At 35.0% G+C, this 25769-nt stretch overlaps 1 long non-coding RNA gene across 1 annotated transcript; it reads left to right on the top strand.

Moving 5' to 3' along the window:
- Window positions 1–31: 31 nt before the first annotated feature.
- Window positions 32–25769, top strand: LOC132680156 (uncharacterized). Its single transcript, XR_009610551.2, has 4 exons — window positions 32–227; window positions 1730–1813; window positions 24938–25049; window positions 25634–25769. It is a non-coding gene; the product is annotated as an uncharacterized LOC132680156 (long non-coding RNA).

A 25769-nucleotide genomic window follows, 5' to 3' on the forward strand; every position in this document is an offset into this window, starting at 1 on the left:
TCTTAGGGACATTAAATAGTCCAAGCAGGCATAATGCACTAGTCTATGTGAAGCACTTTATCTCTCTGAGATCATTTTGAGTAAAGTTTATAAATGGCATCTTGTTAAGGTCCTCATTACTCTGGTCTGGTTAATATACTCCTGTGAATCACTTACTAGCCATCGTTATTAACTGCCAACGTTCAAATCCCAGTTCTGCTCTTTACCAGTTGTGTGATTCTGGACAGGTAACGTATCCTCTCTGTGGCTTATATATCCATCTATAAAATAGAGTTTGTAATAGTAGTATTTAGAACAAAGAATAAGTGCCATATAAACTTTTGTTAAAATACATAATTAATTAATGCAGTTGATACTGAAGGAGGCTTGTTGGAAGAGGGGCATTGGATGATAATAACACTTGGAGGGTTTGCCAGTCTTCGATAGCAGGGAAACTCACAGTTTTCTCCTAAAAAAGAACCCTGGGGTGGCAAAAAGCCTGATGTAGAGGTCCTCTAAAGTAGTGCAGGACAGCAATGAGACATTACTTCTTAAGAAAGAAGGTTCAAGACAATGAGAGGGCTCTCAACCCTCCTGTAGCCCTGGGGAGCACAAGAGGACATCTTATAATTGTGTTGTTTCTGAGAGGTCCAGAGAAATGGCTAAAAGTTGGGTTGGGACCAAAGGGACACAAAGGATGGACTATGTGACCACAGAAGAGCTTCATAAGTAAGCAGTCAATGCCGTGTAGACCAAGGCCAATGTCTAAATCCCAGGCAGGCTAAGTCATATCTCCCTGATGCCAATGTGAGCAGGTACCAATGACCCTGGGCCAAATGTCTGCACTTTATGTCAGGAGGGCACATGGGCCACCAGGCCAAGGAAGAAAAGTAAAAGAAGGAGAGGCCCAGAGTAGAAAGAGAGTCAGTCAAAGGTGTTTACTCATAAAATGTTTTCTGAGTAATCAGGGATTTACCTATATTTCCCTGTGTGACTATGTTGTTTCTACTCTCAGGCAGAAATAAGGTTTTAAGGAAGAAATTAAGTCCAATTAGGAGAAAAAGAAAGAGTTTTGAGCCCTTAAACTTCTTGACTATGAAATGTGTACTAACAACTTCTAAACTACAATTATAGGTCTACATAATAATATGTGAATCTATAAGTTTGGAGCTCTGGAGGTGGAGAAGAATACATAAAGTCTAGTCATGATTTTGTTGCTTATAATTGTAATGATGTGAGCAATCCTTTAACCTAAGGACTTGTTTTTTTTCATGGTAAATGCATAACACCTGTCCAGCGTTCCTCAGGTTTCCCATGAGCATCAAATGGGATCATTTATGTAAAAGTGCTCTGAGAAACTATAAAGCATAATGTGATCACAAGAAATTATTATGAATTAGAACGTGAGCAATGATGAGTTTTGGAGGCATCATAGAATGCAGATTTATGTCAAAATGAGTTCCCTAAAATGAGGTTATAGAAGTCAATACATAGGGAAGAAAGCCAATCTGTTGGAGATATGAGGGAATATATTACAGTCTTCAGAGTCAGAATGACCTGATAAAGAATTCAAGAATTCGTAGCTCAGGTATTTATTATCTTTATGGAATAAGTAAAGTTAGTTTACCCTTTTGTCTCAACTTTGTCATTTGCAAAAATGAGTTTGTGGTGAGGAATGGAAATCATCTGTGTTAGGGGCTTTGGTCATAGCAGGCCTTCACCAATTAAAGATAATTACTTGTTCTCCAAGGGTGTCACCAGTTTACATTAACAAGACAGGGCGAGGAGGTGGGGTTAGATGAGAATGTGGAAGAAATCACGAGCATAACCAGAGGTAAGTCCTACATAAGACTGTAATTTTCATTGATTAAACACTGTGTATAATATATGAGATTGCCTTTGGAAGACAGGGAAGTCTCAAGAATCATTTTGGAGGAGGAGAGTGAATTAGCTCCTCTCCATGTACCCTGAGAAAGCATGTGGGAAGTTGAGAGTGATCTTTAAATTCACTGTAAATACAGAGACTGCGTATATCCCATGATGATAAAGCTGGGATTGGTTCATTGTGGCATTTGTAGTACTAAGCTCACTGCCTGAACAGAACACACTCTTCTTCTTTTATGCTTACAATCTAGTGGGACAGGCCAGAAACATATTTCAAATACCTTAGTGATTCTGAACGTGATCGGAAAAAAGTAATAATTGATTCATTACTATGAAATAAAAGGGTTCAGATTGAAGGGAAGCTAAAAATGTGGTTTGGGACAGAGTAGAGATCATAATTTTGTTTTAGTTTGTTTTGTTTTTTGTTTTGTTTTGTTTTGTTTTAAAGCCATGAACAGAGTGTTGACTCAAAGGGAAAAATACAGGATCTCCCTCTTCAGTTAGGTTGTTGTGAAGGATGCCATGTTAATTATGTGGAGATGAACCCCATGGAGAGTAAGGTTTGGAGAAAAGACCAGGGAGGATGACCTTGACTTAGGAATCATCTAATTAAAGATGGTTTTGGCACATGATAGAAAATCTGTTTCCGGGAAACTTAGAGCCGGGGAAAAGGTAAAAGAGAGCTAGAAAGCCATAACTGGCCCAAAGGTTAGCAAGAGGAATTTTGTTCATTTTAGGCACATTAACTTTTAGTGGCAAACTGATAATAGTTGGGTCAGTCTGTCTGTCTGTCTGTCTGTCTATCTATCTATCTATCTATCATGTTCATAATTTTCCAATTAACTCTCATATGAATTAGGTCATGTAATCTGAGAATAATCCTGAGAAATAGACAAAGCATATGTCAGCCTTAATTTGCCTATTAGAAATAAAAAGTTCAAAGAGAGAGAGTGACTAGCTCAAGGTTATACCATAAATATTGGAGTCAGGACTAGAACCCATGCCTTCTGATGCCAGTCTTTCTACAACATCACTGTGGTATATTGCATCTTTACTCAGATACAAATCTTCATTTTAAATGAGATAATCACCCCAAACCTGTAGATAAAAACTAAAAACATCATGCCAAATCCAGATACTATGACTAGATCTCATGTTTGGATGTTGGAGTATATCCCAGCTTCAGATCTGTTGCTGGTATTTTAATCTACAGGTCTGATAGGATGGAGATTTCCCCTGCGTTGTTCTCACATTCCCTATCCTGGGATTTCCTGAAGTCCTAAGAAATATTTTTGTGAACAATTTCAGTTCTCACCATCTCTCCCCCTTTTAACGAGAAAATGGAGCTGTTTGCATTGGCATTTCAAATCAAGAGGTACTTAATTAAGCAGAAAGGCTTCTACTTTGGTAAAGCATATTCTTGGCATAGGTCTATGGGGGCAAACACAGCATATCAGTAGGTCAACACTACCTCTCATCTCTGCAACGTTAGGCTGATTCATTTGGGACATTAGAGAAATTTCCTCTTTGCAAATTTCATTTATGAGACAAACTTAAAATGAGCTGCATTATGAAATTGAGAGATCATGGCCTTTTGTTAAGGTCATTTTGTCCTGAGGCAACCTACACAGGCAAAGGAAACAAACCTATTTTATAAACGGATACTCTTGATGTAGACATTTTGCCATTCTAATTAAAGGCCCCCAACCAGTTCATTTTTGTGTTACAGGCTGTAGATTTTTAAAAATTTTCTTTCTTTCCTTTTTACTTTTTTGTTCCCGAACGATCAGATTAATGATCTTAAGCTTATGGAGACAGCCAGAGGGTATGAGAAAGATAGAGGGTTTCTAGATCCACATAGTCTGAGTCAGTAGTTATTACTGTTTCCAAAAATTAAAAGGAGGGGATATTATTCTAGTTTAGAGGTAACTGAATCACTGCTAGATACCTGATCACTGCTAGAGCCATAAGATTCTATGAAATTCTGGCCAAAGTGTTTATCCTGGTTTTGTGCAATTTTGACCGGGCCTGACTACCTCTGGCTAGATTGTGGTTGATGCCATTTCTTCAGGAGGGAGGGTCATTCCCTGCTTTTATTTATGTTCCATTTTATTTAGTATGCAAAGTGGGCATGATGCCACTCTGACTTTTAACCCTAATGGAGAGAGCACACAAGTTGACTGGGAACCTCTAGGGAAAATCAAGCTGTAATGACAATTTGAGTGTGAAATCTGGTCTCTGGAAGAAAGGTCACCACATCTGCATAGCCCCTGGAGTCAGGCTTAGAGCCCTGTCTGCCTTCAAATAAAGAAGCATTTTCCTGTGTCTTAAGGCTGCTTTAGTGTGAGGTACAAGGAGCACATGACAGAATCAAGGGAACTGAGTGATGTTTGTGCATGTTTGACTGCACTCTGCATCCTAAGAGAAGACTTTGGAGATACCCAATCAATACTACAAGCATGTCCTGGACAGCAGCAATGCTGTTTCCATTCTGTTACAATAATGAATTGAAGTCTCCCAACAGCAGCTATAATAAGCACTACTCAACCCTTGATATTCAATCACCTTTAACTGGTTATATCTATCTAAAATTCACTGTTAACTGTGGTTTTACAATACCCCACTGGCAACCTTTTACGGCTCTCCCTGCACAAAAATGCAAAAACATCAAAAATGCCTCTCAGTGCCATATACTCAGGGCTTCCCTATATTTGCTAAAATGTTTTCCATTTTTTATTTAAAGTCCAGGGGAAGGCATTCAGACATTGTGCACAAAACGAAGTGGTTTTGCCTTCAGTTTGAAATTATTTTTCCCATTACTGTTAGCCTAGAGTTCATATCTTCGTCGTTTCTGGTTGTGAAGTGATTCTGTGTTATTTAGATCCCCTAAAGCCAGCTAATCTTTTACAAATAAAAATGACAAGAACCCAATTTTTTTTTCCGTAAGACTCACTTGCATTTTGTTGTTGTTGTTGTTGTTGTTGTTGTTTTGTTTTGTTTTTGTTTTTTTTGGTATATAATTACTTCTTATTTATTTAAAGCTTTTTTTTTTTTTTTGCTATAAAATGAGAAGCAGGAAAATAACCAATGTGGCTTTTGCTCAGTAGAAGTGAGCAAGTGCTTCTACCTTATTAACACAGATGCTACAAGAAATTAAGGGCTTGTGAAAAATTCTGGTAAAACTCACATCCCGGAGAGAATTCAGGTTTAGAATGCACAGTATGAATATAAGTAACTGTATCTTGACATAGTTTACTCAAGTTTCATTTGGTTTTCAATTAAATTTTAAATTAAAAATTTAAATACAAATAATTTACTGTTTTAGGGTTAATTCAACATTTGTACAAAAATAACAGTCAATTTGAACTATGTTACAAGGTCATTGTTAGATTTTAAGATTTAATTTTGGTCAGTTCAGACTGCTTCATGTAAATGTGATAAATTTGACCAAATATTTTGATCTAAATATTAGGGAAAAAATCACAATATTTAAGAAAGATAATAATGGAAGCCATTCTTGTGATGAAATTTACAAATTTCTTAAATCTTAATGTTAAAAATGCTAATATCAAAATAGTTTAATAATATAACAATGTAGTTTACATATATATATATATGTGTGTATAAATATATATATATGTTTATATACTTACCAATATGTATATTAGATTTTGTGGATAAGATTTAAAATAATAGGTTTTATATGTCTTTAAGTCTTATATACAGAATAGGCAAACTTCTACTTTCCAAAAAATAAAAAGCTAAAAGATTTCATCAAAGCAAGGGTGGTAAAACTAAACTTAGCTTTTATAATAAAAATAGTGTCAAATTCAATTTCCCTCTCTACTACCAAGTAATTCTGAAATGTTTTGAAGTAGCACCAGCCTACAGAGTAATGCAATCTGCAAAATATCACCAATATTTTCAAACATGTGGTAATGATTTTCCTCACACTTAAAAGTGGCCCCAATTCTAACAATAAGCACAGTTGCTTTAGAAAAAATGCCCACTTTGACAGGTTTGCTGGCCATTTTTTTTATTACATTTAATGAAAGATCACTAACGTCTTCTAATACTTCAAAAGATCACCACGTTTTTGAGAGGAAAGGTGCAGTAATCACCATAAATCCTTATTGCCTAAGCAAACCATGCATACACTAGACCAATACACTGATGAATTAGGTTACCTGTATTTAAGATTATAATTTCAACAATTACTAACTCAAAAACTGTGAAACTATATAATCTACTTTATAAGGCATATTATTAAAAAAATATCCTGTTCTCACCCTGTCTACAAGATGAAATACAGACTTTCACGTTACAAAAAATTGCTCCAAATTAAGAATCTGTACAGTACTGGTAACATGAATTATTCTAGAGAAATCTAAATTCGATCTGAATTTGGAAATGCAGTACAGTTGATATCAAAGTATTATAAAACAGACGAGTTTGCATGATGACGTTTGCAGTAGTGAAATAAGAGGAGTGGGGAGAACAATAAGTCAGGTCCGGTATCATGACCAAATTCTTTACTTTGTTTACACAGAGATTTAAAATAATATGTATTTTATATAATTAATGACCGGAGCATAAAAAAGGTTGTGAAAAACCTTAATTTTGAAGTGACAAATATTTGTCTTTTTGATATACTTTCATTTGAGAGGTGAAATTAAATTTACTGAATCCAGCCACTATAGAAAAATGTTTCATAGCTAGAACACAGAAATGATTTAATAAGTTCTACGAAAAGTCAATTTGCATGAGATCAGCACCTAGCCTATAACGGGTGGTAATGGATTGTTGGCTTGATTTTATACCACTTGACATCAGATTACAATACACTGAATAAATGTTAACCTATAATCCCTTTAGTAAAAGCGAGCATTGTTTGTCTTTCCTTGTAGAGACCACATTGATTTTCTTTTATTGGATGCTCAACCACTGCACCTTAGATTGATTACTTTGAATTAAATGTGCAGAGAACATTTTTATTATTCTAAAACAGCAGTCTTAACGTGAGGGAGATGCACTTCGTCCTATCCCTTCCCTACTACAGAATGTATACTCAGCCATATCATTTAGATTTCTTTAGTTTTCCCATTTTGTTTCAGGGCTGCTGTGATGCTGACCCCTACTCTGCCCCTGTGACCCTTGACCCAGACACATCTGACCAGTCAAGGCTCTGGAGGTGGCAAATTAATAGAAGCCCTGCTTGTTAATTGCATAAAAGAAAAGCCAAAGAATTCATCACCTCAGTCATGGCCATTGCTTCCCTTTGACCTCCTTCTCCCACAAGGCTTTTGCTGGTGGTCACATCTGTGGTTTTCCTATAGCCTACATATTTGCCATATAATTATTCAGCATCAAACCTTATTAATCAAATCGATGCTGTGTTTTAAATGGAAATTGCAGGATTAATACAAGCATTCATTTCATCCTGAAAATCTTGATGGCTTTAGCACATGAAATCCAATTGGAATATAAAAGAAGGGATGTAGAGACCTGATTGAATTAGGGGAGGCATGGTGCACATTAAATTACATATGCCAGCAGGGTTCCATGCTTTTATAGTAAAATACTGCTTTGGAGTCCATACGTCATATACCTCTTGTGATTTTCTGTTATTCACTAGCACTCTGAAGATAAGCAAATACATAAAAGGTTTCTGTATTTTTAGAGATGATTTTCAAATATCCAATGTTTCCCATAGAAAACATAATTTTCTACATCTATATCATTGAGTGTGAGAGATTATCATAAGAAAATAGAGCTGAAACTATATTGGTGTTAGACATCTCTTCATGTGATAGGGAAGGATAGGTAAATCTATAAAATCAACTCTTAATAAAACCATTTTTTTTTTACTCCAAATGTCTTTACATAGTAGGTGGTCAATAAAAATTTAATTAACTTTCAAAAAGTACTTTATACAGGGCCTGGTAACTACCCATGTTTATTTTACTGTATTTATTACAAAAACAGTATTGGAGATTGAGACTGGGAAACCAGAATCACAGCCACACTATTATTGACAAGGACCACAAAGATATTACAAAGCTCAATAGCTTATTCTTGGGGGTTAACCCTGACCTAGTGCAAGATTAGCACTAATACATCAGTAACGTAAGGAAGTAGGCAAAGCATGTTCTTCAATGCTTCATTTTGAAATTTTTGGCAAATTCTAGAAATTCTCTTCTCCCACAGAGGTTTTCTTAGTTCAGTTTTATTTTTAATCTTTGTGACAATGAGAGAAGAAGTAAGTGACTTTGTATCAGAAGCCCAAGTATGGATGCGGATAAGCTATTAACTCATTTATACATGAACATTTGGAAAGAATTTAAATATAACACAAATACTATTATCATAAAAAGGCAAAGAGTTGCAAAATAGTAAAACCATTTTGGTTAAGAGGCCTTGGTAAGGGGAAATGGCATTGGCTCATCATTATAAGTTAGGCAGTTATGGAAGACATTCCTTCCAAAATTTCCTAGTTCTGTGTAACTTAAAGGTGAGGCTTTCCCCTTACTTCAAACAAGTTTAAACTCGCTTTTGAGATTGGCTATAACTCCTGTTTATTTTTATTTTTTAAACTAATGAAACAACGAACTTTCCACAAAGGCCTCTGATAATCCATATGTACCATATGTCAAAGTAGAAAAAGTCACCCCCTCTAGACAAATACAGACTTCTGGATGTCCAGTTTGGTGAAATTTTGTCTTTGTCTAAAATACAGAAACATCTTGCTGGGGCACATGGAGTGGGAGCTAGGTTTCATGCCTTCTGACAGCTATTGTTAGATGTTCTTGTACAGTAAACAACCTGTTCTATGTGGCGGACCTACTTTCTATGAATATCCAAAGCAATATAGCAATCCTTGCTTGCTTTCCATCAGTTGCTAATAGGCCAGATTTAGTGTTTAGTATTTCGTTTTGAAGAATAAATTTGAATGCAAATAAAATTAAGGTAGAAACACAATAGGGAGAAAATCCGATGAAGGAGAATTTTTCTATGGAGTACATTTAAATGTAATTATCTGCCTGATTCAACTTTGTTTCTCTTAGAGAATGGAAGTAAGTTTTCTGTACTTGATTTACTTGAGTAACTATACAAGAAGAATGCCTTTGAATGACCTCTGCTTGTGGCAGTCCCCTTTAATCTGCACTGTCATTTTAGAGTAATAAATCAAAGAATAAGGGTCCTTCCCCTTCCTTAAACACTTTTTAAAATTTTTGATGGTGCTTTTCTTTATAAATTTCATCTTAACATAAGAAAAAAGTTCATCAGAAGATGTTTATGGCAGTGTATTTATGAAATTGCGTTTGACACTCGTGAAACCAAGCTGCTGTAGTATATTTTATGACACAAATGCTTTCATTTTAATTTGTCCCTTGTCAAATTAGATGATTTTACTTACCAAACTTTATATATACTTCATGATTCCTTGTAAAGACAATTAGTTGTAAGATAAGTCAGCTCAGCATCCAGACAGAGAGCTTTAATAACAAGTTGATGGGTGCTATTAGTTAGAAATAAATAGTACCTCAGATCCTTCACTGTAATTACCATCATCCACTATTTATACATGACCTGGAGTTTGGCTCATCGTGGAATAGACTGAGAGTTTAGAATTTTTCATCAGGCTTCCAAAGGAGCTTAAATTAAAATGACAATCTTTAGGATGAATGGAACTTTTAATCCAGCACAGCCATATTGTTTGCTCTTGGCATAACTGTGTGTATCAATAAACACACGCATTGTCCAAGTATGTGTAAATAGGTGTGTATACAAGCATGAGCTTCCCTGTTCCAGAGGAATGGTTTTGGGTGAGGTAGATTGCCCAAGTAGTTCTGTCAGTTTTTCTCATTAAGTTTCAGAAAGCAAAATTCTTTAGTATCAACCCTTAAGTAAACGAAAGCAATAAATCAAATTGATGTTGCTCTTCATTAATAAAAGTGCAAACATTTTCCTTGTTTTACTAAGAAAGCATTATTTGCCCACGAATGAATAATGTTATTTTTGTTCATAGGGAAAGGGAAATCTGCTAAGTATATATTTGATGTGTGAGAAATGTTTTAAAGATAGGTCAATGCAGAAAACTGAAAATTGTACACTCAGATGTCCAAGGTCACTTTTTTGAGGCCAATCATGTGAGTGATTCTCTCTGCATGCCAGGAGATCCAAGCATTGCCTGTCTGACTGAGGATGTGCACTCTGTTTTTGAAGCAAGCTAATATTTGTGATGTCTGTTCCTAGGCTAACCATAATTATTTGGTGTATCTAAATGAGGAGTAGAAGAGATCAGGAAAAACCTAGTTCTTTTCCCTATAGCACATAGTTAGGGTCTGCAGAAAATTACTGACTCCCTCATTCTATCGTGTATAGAGTGGAAGAAAGTGAACACTATTAAGTACTCAGTGAGAGAAAGAAAGAAGCCTTGTCATTTTTATTTTTGGGTGGGGGGACAGATATGCAGAAAGGAGGATAAGTTTTGGTGGCAATGAGTGTGCTGTCCTCCGTAAGAGTATTTTCCATACAGAACAGTGAAAGACACCATGAGACCACATAACAATATTTTGAACATTTCTTACAATTATACAGTAGTTTAAAAATTCATATTAATATTCTTTTAGGTTTGACAAGAAACCCATAAAGCTGAGGTATATGTCACAACAAATTGAACTATATTGCCCTTATTACATTGAGCTCACCTGTGATTAGCTTTATTCTTATAATTATTTGTACCATTTGAGTCACAGAGAAAGAAATCCTTCTTTACAACAGGGGCCAATCTTATTTGAAGCAAGAAGCGAATGTTGTTTAAACTCACTCATATTGTAAATCTATCTTGCTTAAGAAAAGGGAAATATCTTTTCATACTGTATCAAGTTATATAATTTCCACGTAAGTATTTTTTTAAACTTGTGCATATTTGAGAAAATAACTTCTTAGCATTCATATAAAATAGATAATAAGTGTCTAGGGAGATAGTTTCAGGAATCTGTACTTAAATCTATACATAATATGTTTTTTCCCCCTGCAATTTCAGTGTAAAATCAAAAGATTAAATTATCCAAGTCATCAAATGATTGATTTTATTTGATGTTGTTCTAATCAGTTTCTTGTCCTGGAACTATGTAACAATGATGTAATTTTGATCCACTTTGAATGCAGGTGAAAAACTGCCTTTTCTGTTAAAATCTGGACAAGTATGTGTATATTTTGACTGAACTATCTCCATACTATGAAAAGTGCTCTTTTGCAATAAGCAATGCACATTTTAATATGATGTCCTTCTCCATGACTAAAGAAAAGGCATCTCTTTTGGCCAGCTGCCTTAGATAAAAGGGAATCCCTTTACCTTGTTAATGTATTGGCCTGATAATTAAGGAAATGGTTTACTTATTATTCTTATTATATATATATATAAGTATATATATATATATATAAGTATATATATATATATGTATTATACCACAATACCATTAAATAAATAATAAAGAATAATCCTTTCTTTCTTATATAGTTTAAAATGGTTTACTTATTCTTATTATATATATATTATATGATATATACATATTTGTACTATAACACAATACCATTAAATAAATAATAAAGAATAATCTTTTCTTTCTTAACAGTAGAGTACAATGATAATGAAAAACATGTTTTAAGAACAGTCACACAGATAACAAGCTATAAAACATAGAATAATTCAGTGAAATCATTCGGAAACAAAAAACTGATAAAAGCTAGACATTTTTCAAAGAATACATTTCTAGATGATGCTTTCTGCTTAACAAGAGCCTTTTAAAAGTGCAACTGATAGAGTTGCTCAACTGTACACGTTGTTCAATTCTCAATTAAGTGTGCCCTTTGAGTGTGCACTCAATTAAGCGTGCAAATGGGAACAATGCGAATCAGTGGACTTTTATGCTTTACTTTAAGAGTATTGAATGACCATAGGAATTGACGGGTACAGAGGACAAGGTCTTTATTTTAATGTGGGATTTTAAAATCAGGCCTGACAAATTTTAAGAAACAGAATTAAAGATAAATCCACCCATTCAATAACCTCTTTCTGAAGTATGCATTTAACGAAGAGCTAGGCATTCCTTAATGAAAGCCCATCACGGTAATAATGCACTCTGTGCTTTTACTGACCAAATCATGCCATAAACTAAAGATTCAGTGCAGGATGATATCCAACCTTGCACCAGCTCCTCAGATAGTCCAGGACATCTCAACAAACACTTGAAATGCTACCAAACCCAAGCCGCCACTTCACATGATTTATGATGTCATTAATGTCAAGCTATCAGTGGACAAGAGTAAAAGAGACAACAGCAAAGCTGACTAAAAACAAATAGTTTTGATTAAACTCAAGGACGTTCAGTACAGCTTTCAGCAAAAAGGCATTCATCATTTCCGAAGCTGACCTTGTGTGTGTGTGTGTTTTTTTCCCTTCGTTTTTTAAAATCCTAAATGCAAACGTAATGCACATTGGTATTCCTGCAGACTCGGAACCCTATTTTAGCTGTGTCCAGTCTTTAAGGCAAAATGAATGAAGTAAAAGCCACAGCACCATTTTCGATGGGGCTGATGGAGTAGTTAATTGACCCTTTTCCTTAAACTCTCCCTTCCCTTCTCCTTTTATTTCCCAGAAGATTTCTGTCACTCACCTTCTAAATCATTTCCAAAGAGGAGGCTCCTCTCTCCTCTTCTGTTTTATATGCCATTTTTGTATTCAAAAGAAAGAAAGGCTAAAAATTGGATCCAACATGAAAGACAAAAATGTATGTGAGGTAAATAAGAGAAGCAAATTATTTTCATATAAACATTTCTTACTTGGCTACAAACCTTGCTTTCTAGAATCACAGTCAGATTATTCCTCAGAGTATTAGTGTGCTTACGTCTCTTGTAATAAGCGGGCATAATGCTCCTTTATCTGACGTGGGCTCTATTTAGAAGATACCAATTCTCTTTTGAACAAGAATTAAAATATAAAAATGTAAAGGAGAAACAAATGACATATCAAAGACCGTGTTCTTCATCAACATCCAATTGGATTGTTACCTTAGGAAATCTTATTTCATGCCCTTGTAAAAGCTGCCATAACTCATTCAAACAACAGGAGGAAACTAATAGTTCAGGCTTTACAAATGTATTTTAAAAAGCTGTCAGTAGCCCTCTTTTTGTCTTTTCTTTAAGGTAATAAGGTTTTCTCCGCAAGCACAAATTTTAAACAGTGATGTTGTCCCCGTACATCTCTGATCTCTTTTTGAGTATCTAGGCTTCGAATTATTTAATTCCAATAATTATTTTATTTTTGTTAACACTGTACACTTCAAAACCATGAAGTTTTATCAGCAGATATGGCTTTCAAAGACAATAATAGAAATTATATCTCAATATCAGAATAAAATTGTTTAATTATGAGATTTCAATTTTAGCTATACATAAACTTAATTAAATTTTTAAAAATCTGTATCTCATCAGACTTAAGAGAGAAGCTGTAACTTTTTTTTTTTTTTTTAATGATGGGAATCGTTTTTGAAATGTTGCCCTATTTTAGCTGGAATTATTTCCTCCTATGCGCTTAAGACACTCCTCTCCAAATTAGGTATATTTCCTCTGATTAACGAAAACTTTCTGGCAAGATTTTTTTTTATGAGAAATAAGACAGACTGTTTTATAAGTATTAACTGTGCATGGGAACATTTGTAATATCGCCCTTGGAGAATAATAAACAGATACTAGAGATTGAAATTCTGACATAGTTTACAGAACAATAATCCAAACATCTGTTATAATGACAAGGGATTCGAACAGAATAGAGAGTACATGGGAAAGCTATGCTACTTTTAGTACAGTTGTAACGTTAAATCAAAGCAGTGCAGCTCAAGGCTGCTTGCTGCTAATATAAACAATTTTCTACATATTCCTGGGCCACAAGCCAGATCTCCAGATTCAGTTACAAGCACAAGGTCAAGAGGGAATCAACAGTATAAAATTACTGCCTATGAATCAAAAGAATAAATGGATAATTAAATATGAAAACAAATTAGAAGGTATGCTCTCATTTAACTCATCTAATGAATATGTCGGGCGACTTTATGTATGGAATTTGTTGCAGGATCAGTAGATGCTTTAATGTATTTATTGATTAAACCTGAGTTATTAGCATTTCCCTGAGTCAGGCACACCATATCATTTATTCTTCTATGTATATATTGAGTTCCCTAAGAAAATCCAACATCTAGTCATAATCATGAGGATAAATATATAGTCATAATTTTATTCATAGAAGAAATGATGCTGAAAAATTTTACACTAATGATATAAGTAAACTTCCTCAAACTTGAACTTCTAAGAGACACAATGTTGTGTGGAGAGACTTGTATCACTGGTGTTAAAGGATCCGAAATCTGGTTTCACTTTTGTTAATATCTAGATGATTTTGGCCACATTATGTAGCCATTCTAAAATGTAGTTTCTGTAAAATTCAGATTAGATTGGATAGACTAAGATACTTTCTGGGATCAAAAAAATACACACAAAAATAAAAACTGATATATGAACTTGAGATATATAAAAAAAGAATGATGATGCATTAAATCCTTGGAATTAAAGTTTCTAATGGATTTCTCAGTCTAACAATATGTTTATTTCCTGATATGAGCAAAAACAATGTCATCAGGTGCTGACCATAATGACTTCTTTATTTTTGTTTAGTGCCCATCTGAATTCTTTTTTATCCAGAGAAACATCTCTAAAACTTACTTCAAATTTAACACAAAAGAAAATAATTGAAAACGAATAATGGTAGAAGTTGAGAGGAAAAAGAAATTAAGTGGTTTGCTTGTTATTCTTTAAAAGTAAAAAAAAAGAGTAGAATTATTTTGGGATTAGAACCTGTGAAGTTCCCTCTTCTTAGCGTTCATTTTTGAAGGCTCCAACATATACTTGGGAAATAAGCTTGTATGAAAGAAGGCAGTCTTGGGGGTTGAGGAACTGAGGAGACAATCTTTCATAGAAAGTATTCCACATTATTTAATCAGATTGGTGTGGAGTTTCAAGTATGTCATCAGGTTAAATTTCATCCTTCTAAATTGTTCCATTCCAAATGAAGTCAATCTAAATGCCCCCAATAAACTTCATAAAATGTAAAAAAGAAATTACTGAAGTTTAATGATGACTTAACACTGTCCTGAAATGTATTAACTAAAGAAAAGATGGCTCCAGTTCAGTACAGATGGAGTAAACACGTGCAAAACTTTCCCTTTCACTGAATGCAGTTATCAAAACTCCACACACTGCATGAGTAGCATTTGAGAGTACTGAAAAATAAAATAGCAGCAGGCCTAAAAGGGAGGAACACCAGGATTATTTGAGGTACCACTAAACAGAACTTACCATGTTTTCCCTCTAGTATCTATTGGCCTGAGCACAATGCAAACCAAAACCTGGAAGTGAGCATTATGGTGCAGATTATAGATGTCAAGGAGAAACCCTTTAGTTCCGGTTTGAGAAACAGAAAAGGTAACCCCTAAAGCTCCAGAGAGAGTAAAGGAAATCTCTTGATTTTTTTTCCTCTCCTCTTGCCCTCTTCTATTGCATTCCATATCCAGTTGATCTTGCAGCCAAAACTGAGGCAAGGGAAACTTCTTTTCCCTTTGGTGGAACTGCATCTCCAAGAGGGTGGTATCAAAGTGTTGATGTTTCCCCCTCTCCTTCCGTCCTTCTGCCACGTGGCCCTGGAGGCAGTGCAATCACAAAAGAAGGTAATTTCTTAGCAGAAGACCAAAATGCAAAACCCAGTACCACTGGAAAGTACCAGTGATATAGAGAGGAAATATCTAGGGAAATCAATAATTTTGTTTATTAATTCTTGGGAGAACCCCCTCACTAATGTAAAACATGAATCTGATCATAATTAGCATACCATAAACTTTGACAATGGTGTTAAGGAGAAGATTACTCATCAAGTCCCAGACTGACCACGTGGCCATGCAAAGGCAAGATTGAAAAGGCAGCACTGCAGATGCTTTGAAAATGGAACTAACCTTGGGAACACAGCCTACAGAAGGCTAAAAGAAAATGATAAACATTCTCATAGAATATGAACAAGACCAAAAGTTTCATAGTGTAATATTTAGAACAAACACAATACAACAAAAATCACTTGGCGTATGAAGAACACAAATCTCAGCTCACATGGGAGAATTAAATCAAGAAATACACATGAAAAGATGACTTAAGTGTTGGAATTACCTGGCAAGGGCTTTAAAGTCTCTGCTGTCATACATTGCTGTCATGCTTTCCACTTATCCATAGCCTATGATTACCCAATGCATTGTTACTATAATTACCTTGAACAAGCAGGTGTTTTTTGAGAACGATTAAGAATAAGAAAAATAAGATTCCATTTTATTTTCATTTATTATTTCTCTAGTACTCTTCTTTTTAAATGTAGATTCAAGTTTAAACCTACATAAATTTCCTTCAGCATGAAGAACTAATTTCTCATTTTTTTTATAAGGTTGGTCTTCTGGTGAGACAGTCCCTCAGTTTTGTTTGTCTGTGAAAGCCTTTATTTTTGTATTTTGAAGGATGGTTTTGCTGGATATAAAATGGTAGATTGGTTAGTTGGATTTTTTCCATTTTAAATATTTGACTCTCTTTTCTTGTTCTTTACATAGTTTGTGCTGAGAAGTCACTTAATTCTTACCCTTGTTCTTCTCCAGACAAGGAATTCTACCTCTAACTGAAGCTTCCTTCAAGGTTTTCTTTGTTTTGGTTTTTCTGAAGACTGATTATAATATGCTGAAGTTTGCATTTGGGGGGCATAGAGTTTTTGTTCTGCTTGCTTCTTTGAGATTTCTGGATCTGTGGAGTTTGTATCTACATGAATTTTGAAAAGTTCTCAGCCATTATTTCTTCAAATATTTCTACTCTATTTTCTCTTTATACTGCTTCTGACATTCCAGCTATAATTATGTTAAACTTATGATATTGTACCACAGTTCTTGGATGTTCTTTTTATTATTATTATTCTTGTTTTTTCTCTTGCATTTCAGTTTGGGAAGTCTCTACTGACATACCTTCAAGTTCACTGATACTTTTTTTTTTTTTTTCCTCAGCTGTCCTGTGCCTATTAAAAGCATTTCTCATTTTGGTTATTGTGGGGTTTTTTTCTAGCATTTCTTTTTGTTTCTTCCTTAGAGTATCCATCTCTCGTTATATTACCTTTCACTTCTTGCATGCTGTCTGCTTTTTTTCTGTTAGAGCCTTTAACATATTAAGCATAGGTATTTGAAATTCCTTGTCTGATAATTCCAATATCTATATCAGACTTGTTTGTGATGATTGCTTTCTCTGTTGAAACCATGGGGTTTTTTTCCCTGCTTTTTAGCATGCCTTGTAATGTTTCTTGAGAGCTGGAATGTTGGATTAGGTAGTAGCTACTGAGGTAAGTAAGCCTTTAGTGTGAGGATTTATGGTAATCTGTCTAGGAGTTCTGTTTAATGCATGCTGTAGTTATAAGTGTCAAAGACTTCAAATTCCTATAGTATCCTTGTATTTGTTTCTCCTCTTTGCTTTAGGGCTTTCCTTTGTTCTCCTCCTCAGGTACAGTCTGAATCTTGTGGATCTTTTAGCTGTAATCCATTATGATTTTACTAGAGCTGTGTTGGTGTGGTCCTAAAGTATGGGAGAGGGAATCTTTTATTTTCTTCACGTTAAATTACAGTCTTTTAATGGGTGTGTGTTTGGGGGATGCATCCTTCACAGATGTTTCTCCAGTGGCATAACTATCCCTCCCATTGTCCTCTATTCTCTTCGCTCACTGCAGTGCCCACCATCTATTTCCTTGAAGCCCTGACCCCTGTGACTAATTTTTTTTTCCCTCCTGAGGTTAGATACAAAGGCTAGAGAAGATGGGATGGGGATGAATTCCCTTCCTACTGCTGGAATAAGGCTTTGGAGTTGAGCTCTGGCAATGTCTTCTTTTCTGGATAGCAGTCCTTTGTTATGGAGAAGGTGCTAGATATATTTCACAATGGTTATTGTTCTTCCTCTGCCAGAGCCTCTAAGGAATCTTAGTTTAACACTCAGACTCTATCCATTTGTCAAAATTATTATTTAAGTGCTTTTACTAGCTTGAGACTTCATTGACTTCTGCTTTACATTAGTACCTCTCATCTGCTATATCTCTCTGGAAACATCTTTCAAAACAGATTTCAAGGTGACAATTTGCCTTATGATCTCAGGTCTCTGACGGGTCAAAAAAGTCATTAATATTCAGTTTGTCCAGCTTCTTCTTGTTCTGAAGATGGAATGACAACTTCTAATCTCTTTACCTCATTTCATTTAGAGATGGAACCAGATGTCCCTTCTCTGCTTTTTCTCCCTGATATATATCAGAATCTAACAAGATGTGTATTTTATTTGCTTATTGATTAATTAGTTAATGGTCTTTCTCTCCAAATTGTCATGTAAGCTGCATTCAGGCAGGATTCTTACCTTTCTGTCTCTATAACATTTCTATAACATTTCTATTTACTGGCAACAATCCAAAGTGAATGCCCAAACATTAAAAGAAAAACAATTGGTTTTTAGGCAATTGTTTTTGGGATAATTGATTTCAGGGATGAGAAATAATTTTCATCTCATGCACCAACTTAATAGATGAGTAGTAAGTTGCTTAGAAAACATAAAATAGTAGGAAAAAGTTCCATGATCAATGAGATTTTTTTTTCTACTAAATAGGAAGAACAATTGTATTACCCTTGTTCTTATATGCCATCTCTGGCCATTGGCACACAGACATCAAATAATTATTTTTAAATAGTGGACAATGTGATTTCCCTAAATTGCTCTTAGCTTTCTAATTTCACTTAGAATTTTCTGTTTACACTTTCTAATTACACTTTCTAATTTAGTCAAATTCTTAAAAATATGTGTGTGTAGGGACTCCTGGGTGGCCCAGTCTGTTAAACATCTGACTTCGGCTCAGGTCATGATTTCACAGGTTGTGAGTTTGAACCCTGCATCAGGCTCTGTGCTGACAGCTCAGAACCTGGAGCCTGCTTCAGATTCTGTGTCTCCCCTTCTCTCTGCGCCTCCCATGATCATGCTCTGTCTCTCTGTGTCTCTCAATTATAAATAAACATTAAAATTTTTTTTAAAATGTGTGTATAATTTATTTATTAACAATATATAATTATTTACACAAATAATTTCATCTTAATTTTAGTCCTTTCTAGAGAAAAAAAAACTTTTTAAATTTCTAGTAACTAATGTTCTTTCTACTAATATGAGTAATCTTAGTTCAACCTACTTATATTTAACTTGTATTCTCTAGTAGCTTATATATGTCAGGTTTTCCATTTTAATTATATTGCCATTAGTCTTACAAAATCAGATTCACTAGGGTCAAATACAATAAACTTGAAAGTTATTTGGATAGATTTCCTTTCTGGGAATCCAGTTTCATATTAAGTGATTGGAATTTAACATCTTTATTTTAGATGGTAAGAGCTTTCAACACTTGGCACTCTAGAGTTATCAGGAACATTACCACTTAAATCCTTGAAAAGTCTATCAGATAGTGTATCAACTCAAAATAACAAGGTGGGTTTTTTTCTCCTGTATCAGGTGAATATTATATAGAAATAGTTTAACACCTTTTTTTTTCATGTTGGTACACTATCATTAAAATCATTTGGACAAAGATCTTCTAAGTTTAATTTCCAGGTCTAGAAAATATTGAGGAAATTTCCTCCATTTTAACTGCAGAATGAAAAATGGAGTATTTTTTTCTCTGTGTGAAAACCTTGAAACAACACAACATATCTTCTTGTCTCTGAGACATTTCTTCTTATTATTTTTTGATGATTTTTTTTGAATGAAATGAAATTAATTCAAATTACTGGTAGCATTTCAAAAACTGAGAACCCTAAAATAACCTCTAGGAAACAAACATTTAATATCAGAATACAATGTAGGTTTGATTTGCTGAAAGAGATAAAACACAGTGAAGTACAACAGGATGTATAGACATTGATGTATTTGGATCGGATCCAGGTCCGCTCTGGAAACTCCATTATTTTTATCCCATAGAGTAGTTCTGTATAATTGTTTGATATACTGCCCTTACTGCCCTCCAAAACCATGCCCTTTTTGGTTCCTTGAGCTGGCATTTAAGGTTTGAGAGTAAAGCATGAAGTAAAATTAGATCTGGTTATCTGTTCTAAAATGCTTTAATGCAATTGCATACATTAAGGCTTAGATGAAGAAAGTTAGAAATTTTTTTCAATTTGAAAAGTCACTAGACTAGAGCTAATCTCTAGCTTGTCTAGGGACAAGCAAGATGTTCCTTTTCCCCTCCCTTGATTTGCTTTGCCTTGGTGCCATCGAGGTGCTAATTTTATTCCATCCAGTTTTTAAATATTAATTGTACATGTCAAAACAAAAATTTCTTCCTAGAACAGGATGTCATATAAAAAATGTCATCTTGAAAGAAACTGAAGCATGAACTCTAAAAGCTTTAGCTAGCTAAATGAATATTGACTGGCTAATGCCACCTATAATGAAAAAAAGCTTTCATAAGGTCTCAAGTAATAATATGAAGACCGCATCTCAGTTACCAATGTTTAATCACATCTTAAAAACGTAAAGTTTAACTCCATTAAGAATGGTCAGGTTCATCTAAGAGTACCTCTGACCTCCTGTTTAGTTTCCCAGATAGGCAGTGACTAGAGTGGAGTGAAATATGCAGTTCTTTTCATTGTATGGAGCTTGCAGTGATGACTGAAGTGCTAAAGTTTAGCAATTCTCAGCTACTTCCTATGCTATATAATGAAGAATCAAAGGAAACTGCATCATTAAATAAATCCAATAGTGATATCATTGGCAAGATCATTCATACAACATTGATTTAACAGTAGTTTGTGAGATATGGTGTATGTTAAGGGACAGCTCCAAGAAAGATGAAGCAACAATTACTGTATTTCAAGGATTTTACTGAGCACTTTGCATGGACTATAGCGTATAATCTTCGAAAGAATCCCTTGAGACAAGCCTATGTTTATCATCCTCTTTCCAGGTGTAAACAGTGAGGCTCAGGGATTTAAGTGACTTGCCTCTTAGGGACACATTGATTAGTAAATTAATAGACAAGATTTAGTTCAATCCAGGCATGATGTACCCTCCTTTCTGCTCTCAACTACAATATAGTACGTTGCTAGAAAAATGACCAGAGGCAGAGGTAGTTAAGGAAGTACAGTTCCTCTACCACAGGTATTTAAATCTCTTTGCCCTGATTTATTTCTTTTGTTGTTGCTGTGTAGATGTAGACTATGGTAGGAAGGATAATGGCTCCCCAAAGATGTCCTTATCCTGATTACCAGAACTTGTGAATATATTATCTTGTGGTAAAAAGGGACTTTGTAGATGTGATTAAGTTAAGGATCTTGGGCAGATTATCCTGGATTATCCTCATGAGGCCAATGTAACCATAAGGGTCCTTATAAGTAAAAAAGGGAGGCAGGAGACTAGAGTGATTGGATATGAAAACTCAACCAACCCTTGCTGGCTTTGAAGATGAAGGAAAAGAACTATGAGCCAAGGAATACAAACAGTCTCTAGAAACTAGAAAAGACAAGGAAACACAGTATCCCCTAGAGCCTCCATAAGGAACACAATCATGTCAACAGTTTGATTTTAGTCCCATGAAAACCATTTCAGACTTCTGACCTCCAGACCTGGAAGAAAATATTTTGCATTGTTTTAAGTCACAAAATTTTGTTAATTTGTTACAGCAACTGAAGGAAACTGACATAAAACCCCAAAGCACAATCTTTCCAAAAACTTCTTAATTCCTTTCTTTCTTCCTGCCTTCCTGTCCCTCTCCCCCAATAATCCATAAAAGATTTGGAATGTTTGAACAGCATGTATTCAGGTGAGCTTTATTTGTAACCAACCAACCTCTTTCAGAGATATTAAAACACAATGAATGCATACTCTGAATCCCCTCCACCTGTCTAATGTTTCCACTACTACTTGGTGTAGGGGAAAGGATGAATATAAATTTCATCTGTCAATGCTGATTCCTATTTAATATATGTGCTGCCGAAGCGAGCACGCTGATTCCTATTTAATAGTGATGTCATATTGGAGTGCAAGTTTGAGAAAAATTCTTAAGCCATGTGGAGGCTCAGTAGGAAAAAACATTGTGGTCAATTATCAATGTACATATTGGCCACAAGCCCAGGAGGAGGAAAGCAATGCCATGTCCAGAAGTGGGGGGGGGGTGGGGGGAGACCTGGAGAGGCTGTTAGAGTTATGAAGGAGAGTTAATTCATTGGGAACAGTCAGAGAGCATAAAGAAACTTGAAAGTATTGGGTAAATGGTGAGAGAAGAGGTATCCCATAATAAAAGTCTTGTCTTATTTCAAATATCTTTTGTGGGCATCAACTTGCTAAACAATGGGCATGTCACAGTGAATTGGAGTAACAGTTTTACAGAGACTCCTGGTGTTTTAGCAGACCACAATCCATACATAGTAATAATTTTTTAAAAAATTTTTTTAATGTTTATTTTTGAGGAGAGAGAGAGACAGAGTGTGAGTAGGGGAGGGGCAGAGAGAAAGGGAGACACAGAATCTGAAGCAGGCTCCAGGCTCTGAGCTGTCAGGACAGAGCCTGACAAGGCTCTCGAACTCATGAGCCGTGAGATCATGACCTGAGCTGAAGTTGGACATTTGACGTTGGACACTTAACCAACTGAGCCACCCAGACGTCCTAGCAGTACTTTTGTTTTTAATGTTATTTATTTTGAGAGAGAGACGGAGAGATGACGAGGGGGGAGGGGCACAGAGGGAGAATCCCAAGTAGGCTCCATGCTGGTGACACGGGGCTTGAACTCATGACTCTTGAGATCATGACCTCAGCTGAAACTAAGAGTTGGATGATTAACCCACTCAGCCACCCAGGTGCCCCCATACACAGTAATACTTTCTTTGGCCTAGGGAGATTTATACACTAAGCAAAACCGTGAATTATTTTGCTCGTCATTACAGTTGATAAACATATTGTAAGCAACTTTTAATAGCTAGACCAGTATCCCAAACTTAAATGGCACATGGCCAAGGAAAAACCAAGCGTTAAGTTAAACTTTGTATTGTGTTTGATGAGTCCTAATTAAATATCAGATTAGAGATCTTTCTCCTTTACTTAAGAACAAATTACCTGAAAAAAATACTTGCTAGAATTGTCAGATATTCCATTTTATCATTACAGCAATGCTTCAAAATCAACTGAAGGGAAAGGTCAAAATACTGACCTTCCTATCTGTAATAACTGGAAAGTTCATGGCTTTAGAGAATATGCTGGTCTAGAATGCACATTCAAGCAACAGATAATTTCCTTCAAATATTAAGCTTTTAAGTTTTCATTTTTATTTACATATAACCTAGCTATTTCCTTGAATCATTTTCATTTATTTTTATTAGCTGAGATGGGAAAAAAACTCTTATCTAACCATAGGAAGAAAAACTCTTCTCAATTGATGTGTTCATCATTTTAATTGGGCATAGTATATAATTATACACACTTGACAAAGGACATGTTTACAATTAAGGCTTCTTTACATTAGTTGTGACATTAACTTACTATGGCCAACTCAGCATTTAAATCATGTGCTAATTTAATACTAGGTATATGCTACAGTTAAAATACTCCTAGTATCAAAATGTTAGTAGGACTAAAATAATGTACCTTCTTTATGCAATTAAATCTACTAATTAGCAATCTATTCTTGTTGGCTTTAAGGCACACAAACTTATCACCAATCACATGAGCTGTTGTCAGATTAAAAGGAGGAAAATACGACTGTTTTGTGCATGTTGAAAAAATACAGAGATTCCTAATATATAATAATCATTTAAGACAATCTACATGTCTGTGGTTAAGTATAAGTAGGACGTGACACAGAGGGAAGTAGAAAGAGAGCAGTGTTTTAGGACTGATATACAGGGAATAGCTTTGCATGAAAAATTAAGATTCATCTGAACCTACCTTAAATAAAGCATCCGGTGCGTGATAGAGATGGATCACTTGCTCTCATAAATCTGGCATTTAAACTGAACTAGTTATGAATATTCGTGACAGAAAGATTTAGCTGTATGCCTCATCCCCCCACCAGTGACTAAATAATTAGTCTTTCAGTTAATCTTCATTACCATTGTCATCTTCCACCTTGTCCTTTGAAAACAAGATTGAAATAGAAGGATATCTAGAAATTCATATTGAGAAATATGAGAGCTGTAAGCCATTCATATGACAAAGGTGCTTGAAGAGACAGCAAAAGTTATTTCATCTAATCTATAGATACACCAATGTTAAATTGATTAAAATTTCAAAGGAGATTTCAGTGCATGGTAATGCTGATGAATAGTCTATAGACAGCAAAGGGTAAGATGAAATGCAGGCTAGGAGGAAGCACTAAATTGTCTTTCACATTCCTTGTGCCTCTCTATTGTTCCTGCCCCCTGCCCTCAAACACATCTCGCTGCTACTTCAATCGTACAGTATAAAATTGTTTCTGGAAAAGAGTTTACGTGATAAGAACTAAGCTCTTGAATAGGCTTTTAGAATCCCCTTATGAATTCTATGAGGAGAAGAGAGATGTACTGAAACTTAACCTTAGGAGTTAAGTTCTTTGCCACTGGGAGGGCAACTTCATTTAGGCACTGTTCGCTCATTAATCACCAGTATGGAGTGCATTAATTGAAAAATAAAGTTGATTGTAATACTATTTATTTAGCACCTACTAGGCACTAGGCAGTTTGATCATGTTACCTGATTCTTCCCAAGATCCTGCCCTAAGATGTTAATCTCCTTTTTCAGGCAAGGAAATTGGGGCCCAAGAGGTAAAGTAACTTGTTCAAAGTAATTGAAAGTTTGTGGTAGAACAGTGGCTTGAAACCGTATTTATGGGATTTCAAGAAAAAAATTGTCAGGTCATTTTATTTGTGGATGGCATATCTCAATCACTACTTTTACTTCCTAGGTGAACCAAGGAGAGAGAAAGGGTACTGAGAAAAATCAAGCTTGTGGAGGAAAGCAAAAGTAAAGGAAGCGAAGAAATAGGCTTAATGACAGAGACGTAGTGTTTGCTCAAGGTTAGATTTTTTTTAAGCTGAATGTATGCTGATAATAGCTATTTTATTCATTTATTTAAAAAAATATTTGCGTGCTCATTCGTCCAGTAACTCGTCTGAATAGGCAAGACAAGTTGGGTTTAGCCTTTGTTTAACTGAAGTTATTGATAAAATAAGATAGTTTCATCCATTTTTTTTTTCCCTTTCATAGACAGATAGCTCTTTTTCACAGGTCTTCTGAGTCCTTTACCTGGCCTGGATGTAGAAAAGATCATGCTTCCTTTATTTGCTTGCAAGAGCACACAAACAGAAGCTTCATTGACATTCAACAAGAGGGAATCTTCCCAGTGAAATTTAGAGAAGTCACCTTCCTGTCAATAGCAGATTTAAGGAAGTTTTGTTTTCAATATTCAGACATAACTTGAGCCACTTATTATTTGATACCTTCTTTCAAGACCCAGTATCTAAATCAAGCAAGAACATCTTGTATTGTCACCATGTGATGAATTTATTTGTGAAAGAGTTGCTCTTTTGTTTTTCATTTAGACATAAATAAATGCATTCTTCTTCCTAGACATGAATTAATTAGTGCTTTTCTGTCTCAGACATCTACAACATGAAAAGAATGTAAATCCAGAACTATCGATACAATTAACATTGGAAACACAAGAGTTGGAAAAGAGAAAGTCGTCCAAGAATAAATTTGTAAATTTCAAGTCCATCATAAACTAATAAAATAAG

This window comes from Panthera onca, chromosome A1 (genome assembly GCF_046562875.1).
Source record: "Panthera onca isolate mPanOnc1 chromosome A1, mPanOnc1 haplotype 2, whole genome shotgun sequence".
Classification (NCBI taxonomy): Eukaryota; Metazoa; Chordata; class Mammalia; order Carnivora; family Felidae; genus Panthera; species Panthera onca.